At 48.1% G+C, this 8,608-nt stretch overlaps 1 long non-coding RNA gene across 1 annotated transcript; it reads left to right on the top strand.

Annotated features, from left to right (window-relative positions):
* Positions 1-6,267: 6,267 nt before the first annotated feature.
* LOC118501610 lies at positions 6,268-8,375 on the top strand. Its single transcript, XR_004904235.1, has 3 exons — positions 6,268-6,417; positions 6,740-6,832; positions 8,222-8,375. It is a non-coding gene; the product is annotated as an uncharacterized LOC118501610 (long non-coding RNA).
* The last annotated feature ends 233 nt before the right edge of the window (positions 8,376-8,608 follow it).

Here is an 8,608-nt window from a genome sequence, read left to right as displayed (position 1 = left end):
TAAGGTCTTCAGAGCTGTGGCTGCTCAGGTCTCAGTCTGGGGGTTTATTCCTCACGTTAACCAGAGCTCTTCTTTGTAAATGTTTCAGTTAGGAACACATTGGCTAAACAGAAGAGAGCAGGGTGCTTTTTTTACATTGTAACACCAAATGAAGTGAGTGTTTCTGTCCTTGTTTTAGCAGTACATTGATTGCATTGGAAATCCAGACTGTGTTTCTCTTTTTATCATCTCCTACATGTTTACATTTTGTTCTTGGGCTTGCTCTCATAGTTGCAAGATTGCTAGGATAGCCAGAACTATCACACCCATATTCTATGGAAGAAGTTAGTGAAAAGGCTTTTCTCCAAGTGTTCTGCTAATACTGTATTGAAAACAGTTCTGTCTCATGCAGAGCTATAGCTGCAAGGGAGACTATGAATAATGAATGTGAATAATTTGAATGATTTGAAAATGAATAACTTGTTTTATAGAGTCTAGAATAGACAGAGGCAAAGGAGAAAATAGTTGGATGAATCATTAGCCAGTAGATAATAGGAAACAACTCAACTAAAGCAGAGGAGGGAATCTGTGATGAGGGTAGATACAGTTTCCGCCTGAACTCAATGTGGAAGAGCAGCTAAGTGTGGGAATAAGCTGGAACCAGGGACATGAAGAAGGTCAGGAGTTTTCCTCTGCTGTGTGCCTTTTCTTTCCTGTGTGCCTGAATCAGTTTTTATGTTATTCTAAAGACCAGCCTCCCTTCCTTATCTGTTGCATGTGGAAAAACAAGTAAGTGAACAAACCAAAAGAAAACACCAAACCCAAACCAGTTAGTCGCCATCATCTCTTGGCTTTCCACATTACCAGTGTATGATTCTCTCCCCAGTCCTGCACAGTCAGTTTTGGCTCTGGTGTGTGGTCACGCTGTCACATGCATCCCCTCTATGCACATGGAAGGGTAGCTGAAAGCAGGTCTGGCACCCTGTTGCTATGAAAGCTAATACTCACAAGGCAGGTGCTGATGTACAGTCCATTCTGAAAAGGTAAGTGATGGTCTGGTGTACATCATGTTAATTAATCATCTTGGCTTCACTTCATCCTGGCCTCGTGGCATACTGTCTCCATGGTTGAATGACAGCAAACCTGGAGCTGGGATGTTTGAGGATCAGATCTGTATCTTCTGATACTAGTTCCTAGGATTTTTACATGCACATGTTGTTTATGTACAAGCTGCAGATTAGCCAGAGTGAGCACTTACAGAAACTATGTCAAAAGAATTTGGGCCTTGGCTGGTATAGCTCAGTAGATTCAGTGGGGGCCTGCAAACCAAAGGGTTGCCAGTTGGATTCCCAGTGAGGGCACATGCCTGGGTTGCAGGCCAGGTCCCCAGTTTGGGGCACATGAGGAGCAACCACACATACATTTTTCTCTCCCTCTCTCCTTCCCTTACCCTCTCTCTAAAATGTAAATAAATAAAATCATTAAAAAAAGAATTTTGGGTGGGTTACAATATCCCAGCATTACAATTTCCACTGTGAAAGAGGAAGAATAAGAGGCACTTTCAGGAATGGGCGTTTGAGCAGATGGTTTAGTGAGTCTCCACAACACTCCCCCTAGCTCCTATGGGGCATTATCTCAGATGCCCTCATTGCATGGGAGAAGGGCCTACCTAGTACTGAGTGTTTTCTACCCAGTGTACCACCAGTACTGACTGTCCCTCTCTGCTTCCTTGGGGTCCTGACCTTCCATCCACAGTCCCTGTCTGAAGAGGAAGCATTCTTACCTCCCCACCAGGGACAAAATAAGCACAGTGCCAAGCTGGTTGCTGCCATTCAAACATGATGACATCTGCCTCACATATGGACACCATGAGATGTGTTGGTTTTGGGCTGGTGAACAGTGAGCGTTTTCCATTTTCTAATAGGTGCTATGGAAATAGAGGCTGTCCTTTTCATGGTGCTAGACAAGATCACTGCTGAGAGCAGAGTTCTCTGCTGGTTGTAACGTGCTGTGTTCTAATCTTTGCAGACCCAGACCTCACTGCCCAGGAAGCTGAAGGGTAAGTCTGCATGGGGTGTTTTTTCACAATCTTGGCTACTGTCATGGTCTTTCCTGTTTCGTGTCCCTCACCAGTCAGTCTCTAGGATGAGGCTGAGGGCATGTGGAGCCAGGCTCTTCAGCTGGGCAAAGGACAGAGAGAAGACCTTTGTTTTGGGACAGATAGGACACGAGTTGGCATTTGTGCTGAAGGGTTTCTTTGCAGTGGCTGGGTTTCTTGCCTGGCCTTCTCTTATCTGTAGGAAGATGGAGACATGGAGATGGTAAGATTCCTGGGGGCAATGTCTCATGGAAAGGGTCCAAGAACCAGCTTCTTCTAATTCACCTTGCTTCTGGTTTAGGCCATCCACCTTGACCTTGTTCTTGGTGTATTGCAAGTTCATCCCAGACCTATGTGAATGTAACCTGTTTGGAGTATTATTCTCCTCTCTTGGGTACACTGGTGTGCTGGTATGTGTGCCTGTGAGTGTGTGAGTGTGTAATGCAGTGTAGGTGCTGGCATCTAATGGCAGGAAGTAACCTACAAGGCACTGTTCTCTCTTAGAGACGTTTGCCTTCCCTTAGGGAACTGGCCCTTTGTACTCCATCCACCCAGCCTCCCCTCTTTAAACCTGAAGCTAACCTTCTGCCTTTTCTTGCAAACCCAGAAGTCTCCTCCAGTGCCCTGCCTTCAGGCCAGACATTTCCTTCTCTCTTTCCAATCAGCTCAGAAAGGCACTATTCTTGTGGCCCTCATCTTCCAAGTGGTGGGGTTCAGATGAGCACCATGTGCTTCCTCAGCAATTCAGATTCATATTCATTGTCTCATTAACCTGTCCCCATGGTTTAATGGGGGTGAACATGGATATCTTCATTTTCTAGAAGAGGAGACTGAGGCTTAAAGGGCTTCAAAGATTGACCAAGTCCTGCCCAGCCAGTGAGGGGTAGGGCTGGACTATGAACTCTGCACCTTTTGCCTCCAGTGTGTGTGGTTGTGACCAGCAGGCCTGCCTGCCCCTCTCTGGTACAGAAATGACCAGTGGCCTTACTTCTCCTGACTGGCTCTCACTTGCTGTCCCACACTTTTCCAAGCTCAGGATGGTGGCCAGTGCCTTGGAGTCACTACGTGTTCCTTCTCCTCAGGGAGCACTAAGGACCCAAAGGCTGTGAACATGCACAAGGACTCTTCCAAAGAAGGTGGGACCCCCTTTTCTTCCCTGGTAACCAAGGCTGACACAGATTAGCTGCCCACTTCATTGTTTCCATGGTCTCTTCTTACGTGTATCTGGCCTCCTGACCCTGAAGTGATGGGAACTAGGGGCATGAGTGCCAGGGCTACACAGTGAGAAGGGGATTCCCTGATATCCAGACTGCAGGGCTCCCCTGCAAACTGTGGATTCAGTAAGGCTGGGGTGGCATGTGAGAATCTGCATTTCTCAGAAGTTAGCAGCTGGGGCTCATTCTGTGCCTCATACTTTGAAAACCACTGCTCTGGAACCATTGGTTCTCAGGCCTGGCTGTCTCTTAGAAGATCTGAAGAGCTTTAAAAGTAAATATGAGCCCTTGCTGATATAGCTCAGTGGATTGAGTACAGGCTCTGAACCAAAGGGTTGCCAGTTCGATTCCCAGTCAGGGCACATGTCTGAGTTGCAGGCCAGGTCCCCTCATGGGGGCCATGTGAGAGGCAACCACACATTGATGCTTAAAAAATCAAGTCATATATATATATATATATATGAAGGACAGGAGACCACCCTCAGATATTCTGATGGATCTAGTTTTGGATGGGGCCCACGTTAGTTACCACCTACATGTCTGACTGCTTGAGGTTTCTCTTGTGTTGCCATAGCACCCAGCTCTGGCCTGTTCACACTCATGTGACTTGTGAGTAAATGTCCCCTGAGTGAATCTAAGGTCTGGTCCAGTTCTAACTGCAGTGGCCCCCACACTGTACCAAAAGAGCACTTGGGGAAGCTCCCCAGACTCAGTGTGGATGGCCACTTCATAGCAGTTGCCACAGTTCATTGTCATTGCTACTTTTGTTACCCTCTGGGTGGGTATTTCTTCACCTGTGGTCTATGGCTCACCTCCACCACAATCATCTGGGCAACACAAAATGCAGATTCCAGAGCCCTTCCCCAGATTGATGGAATCAGCATCTCTGGAGGGGTCATGGGGCAGGGAATGTATGTGCCTTTGAACCTCTTTGGATTGGGATGTTCACTATATCCAAATAGGAGGGAGAGGATCTGACCTAGACAATAAATATGAATAGAGGAGAAGCATGTCTATCCTGTATACCATGCTATCCCCATAAAGGGATGAAATTTGATGCAGAGATCAGGTTAGGGTATAAGGAGGGTCTAGTTGTGGCTGCAGCTGGCAGCTGACAGGGCCTGGAATCTGGGGTCCAAATGGGGTCAGGGAAGAGCTGCTGCCAGGACTGAAGGGTGAGGTGAAAGCTTGCCGCCCTGAGTTGTCCTGGGAGCAGGACTGAACCCAGATCTTAGAGGTTCAGACTGGAAGAAAATAAGAGTCCTGAATGTGGGTAAGGGGTTTGGGCAGAGGTGCCCAAGAAAAGGAACACCCTAGCTTCTGAACCAGAATGGACATGTGGACTGGATACTGCCCCTGAGCCAGCAACCAGGACCAGGTGGGCAAAGTGGGGTTTTGGAGATGGAGGTTTCAAGTACCCGAGGCTGACCTTGGTGATTGTCTCCTGTTACAGAGTCAGAGGATTCCCAAGATGAACAGCAGAAGGTGCTGGAAGCTCAGGGGCAGAGCATCAGCTTACTGAAGATGTTCGGGCAAACCCCAGGCAATGATCTGCAAGAGAGTCAGGGAAGCACAAGAAGAAAGAGAGTAAGTGCTGGGGTCAGTGTTTCCACACAGGGACTTATTAAACTGATGAAGGTACCGCGGTTCTTTACATTGTAGGCTTCTTCATCTTATTTGTTCCAACGGGGGCACCTTTGGTGTCTAGGAATGGAAACCCACGCAGCTTCTCCTCTCACGTCCCGATGGCAGTGGGGTGTCTCTCCTCTGTTTGTCCCAATGGTTGCTTCAGATGCCACCCTGTGTGCTGACCTGTCTGTGCTGCCTGCTCATTGGTTGCTTTCTACCAGGTCTCTCCATCTGACCAAGGGAATGTAATTGGCTTAGTCTGGCCTCTGCATGGGTCCCTTTTGATAAGTGTCCATCACCAGTGCACATGTGGTCACACACCTTGAACCGGTGGCTGTGGGTGGGCCAGACACTGAAAGCCGTGTCTAGTACAGACTAGGTCTTGAATGCTGATGGTTGCTTATGCTCCTTTTTAATCAGAGCATGCATATTATCATTAAAGGCATAGATGAACTCTCCTAATATTGTCAAACAAAAACCCCTATTCTTAACAGGATGGACATGATGTCATTGAAAACAATATCTCTGTAGGCTCAGATTAGAAAAAAGATGGGCACCTAGGTGAGATGTATAATGATGCTCTCACGTTTGACTGTTTCCAAATCCTGCTTAATCTAACTTTGTCCCTATGTTCAGACCTGATTAAAACATTTCTTTTGTGAAACTAGAAGAGATTAGTCAAAGAATGCACATGCACATACACATAGCTCATGGACAGAGACAACAATGAGGTGAAGGCCAGAAAAGGCTGGGCGTGGAAGAGGTGGTTAACGGTGGGGCCGGGGAGGGAATGGGGTACATATGTAATCATGTCAACTAAAAAAAGTTGTCCTTAAAAAGAATAAAAATAAAACATTTCTTTCTAACCTTGAAAGAATCTTCATCTTGGATTGAGATGTCTCTGAAGAACTTCCCGTGGGCTCTGGGTAGATGTCAAAGTCCAAGCAACTTTCAGGAGGTCTTAGAAGGCTACCTGGCATTTGTTTTTAGAAGTAGTCTTTTCAAACATTGGAAGCCACTAATATCGATGTGTCTGGTATAAGGATAGTGCCTGAGGTAGAAAGTGGAGGAAGCCATGGACTCCCATCGAGGACTTAGTCAGGTGATGGAAAGGCATTCGCTAAGCTTCATACACTGTGATGACCCTGGGATTCTGAGCATCCCATTTGTACCATCTTGCTCTGCATGTTTTGCTGAGACTCCCAGGCCCTAAAGCAGCACCCTTTCTGCAGTGCATGAAGCTGCTGCTCACCCTGCTCCTCTGCTCTTGTCTTGCTTGCCCAGACAGTGCCTGGTACTGCTCCCAGGAGATCCTGGGTCAGCAGAAGGTTTGGAAGCTTAGGGGAATAAGAAGGAGGGGCACCCTGTCTCCAAAGGGGACCTTTTGTCTCTTCTAGGATGCAAAGGAAGTCCCCAGGAGGACTTTCAGACACTTCCTGAAGGTCAGGGGGGAGAAGAAGGAGGGGAGGTTTTCTGAGTGGTGCAGCAAGGCTTCAGGTAAGGGCTGAGAGGGCTTGCTTGGGGGCTCTGCCCTGGGAGGGTCCTGGTTTGTTTGCATATGTGGTGGGCGGTACTAAAGAGTGACACAATGGTAGGGTTCTCACAAGTGACTGAGTGTGAAAGCCCTCTGTTGGCCAAACAGAGCCTGGGGTGGGATGGGCAGGGGTGGACACCAGGGTCCCTCAGGGAAGCAGAGGACAGCCAGTGTTCCAGCAGGTGTCCTGCCCAAATGCTCCTGCTAGGATTTGTTCTTTGCTGGGCAGCTTAGCTCTGCTTAGCTTCACCTGCTTTGACCACAAGTTGAACTTTGCTCCCACAGAGAGGGCAGCTCGTTGGTTTTCAGGCTCTCGAAAGAGGGCCAGGCAGCGCTGATAGAAGGCCCATAGCCTGGGAGCTGCGGCTGCAGGCAGAGGTAAATATCAGTGAACACACTGTCCTGAAGCAGCCAGAGGGCAAAAGTCTGGGCCAGTCCTTCCTATGGAGAAACCCTTCTGTGGAGCCTAAACTTTTCCCTGTCTGGTCACTGCTGCTGCTTTGTCCAGGGGAGTCATGCCAAGGAAAGGCAGTTGGTTCTGTGGAGGGTTAAAGGACATGGGCAAGGAACCTCCAATGTCTGCCCTTAATCATCTTTGGGAACAAGGGAAGTTGTATTTCTGGGTTTGGGAGCCTCCCCTGTTCAGGAGGATTCTCAGTCCCACTGGGCAACTATCATGGGAGGTTTGGAGTGGGATGGAGGGGCTTCAATGGGTGTGTGTCCACCCATGCAGGGTGATAGCCCAGCTCCTTTCACCACTATTCCTCAGCCATGCACGTATGTGGCCAGGGGAGGTCACTGCTGTTGTCTCTCTGTGTCCAGGCAGGCCTAAACTGAGCCCTTCATGCAAAGGAGTTTTCAGAGTATGGATTGTGTATCATAGAATGAGACAGATAATTTTGTTTGGTACATGGATGAATGATTTTAGAATTTAATCCTTTTTTCTGTTCATGTGCATTAGAAAACTATTACTAACACCCATCCACTAACTCATGAAATGCTTTCTTGGACAAGTATAAAGTGGGTATTTTATATTTAAGTGTAGTTTCACTTTATACAAAATGTGAATAGACAACAGAACACTTGGAATGAGAATGTGCTAACTTGTGTCCATAATATGGAAAGTCTGTTCAGTTTAAACTTCTGGTCTTAAAGTGTGTAAGGAAAGGACAGTTCTTAGTCCTGCACAGAAATCACAAGGGTGTTTGTCCTGCTTGCTAACTTGCCTTTCCAACTTCCATTTGAGTTCCTAGGCCTCTGTCTCAGATGGTCATTCATTACACACTCATTTCGCACAGTATTTGTGAGGCTGACCTGCACCAGGTCCTGCCCTCTTTGTTGGGACAGAGGACTCAGTGATGTGATGGAGCCAAGGTCAGGGAGGTGGGAGCACAGAGGAGAGAGGGAGCAGGCAGTTAGGAAAGATGAATGGAAGCCCCCTCTGAGTCCCCATCCCTTAGTCCTCAGTTTGTCACATCTGCAAAGACCCTTTTCTAGAGCTAACAGGTTTCAGGACTCAGGCCCTGATGTCCCTTTGCATGGCCATTATTCAGCCGAGCTCAGTATTGATGTCGAAATCAGGGAGACTCTGGCCCACCCTGCTTCATTCCCCTGGGGCTTTCCTGGGTGGAGGGCACAGTTGTGCCTGGGTGCTCTCATTTGGAGACAATTTTTTAGATTAAGGGGCAGGAATGAGTGTAAGACTGTGTTTGTGGGGGAGGAGAGCAAGGGAAATTAATCAGTTTCACTTTCCCCATGTGACTTTAGATCCCAGGCTTCCTGCCTTTTCTCCTGAAGAGCCCAGAAGTCTCAAAGCTGGACCTGTGAGGAGGAGGTGCTCACCAGACGGAGATTTCACTGCAGTTTCCAGCACAGGATTCTAACAATGGCCACTAGTGTGGCCCTGGGCTGGGGCAGGGTGGACCACTGTCAGGGGTAGGGGTGGGGAGCCGTCTTGGGCAGGCACATTGTGGAGAGCAAGGCCAATGAACTGGCCTTGGTCCCACCAGTCTACCCTGCTGCCCACCTGGCTCCAGAAAGCGGCCTTGCAAGATGCTGATCACTTCCTTGCCACCATGCTGCCTCCTGGACCTGTAGATGAGACTAGGGCTTGGGATTATTATTTCCATGATTCTCTTTGTTGTATTTCCCTTA

Source organism: Phyllostomus discolor, chromosome 7 (assembly GCF_004126475.2).
Source record: "Phyllostomus discolor isolate MPI-MPIP mPhyDis1 chromosome 7, mPhyDis1.pri.v3, whole genome shotgun sequence".
NCBI classification, from domain to species: Eukaryota; Metazoa; Chordata; class Mammalia; order Chiroptera; family Phyllostomidae; genus Phyllostomus; species Phyllostomus discolor.
Note: the sequence above shows the minus strand (reverse complement) of the source record. Positions and strands in the feature narration are given on the sequence as shown.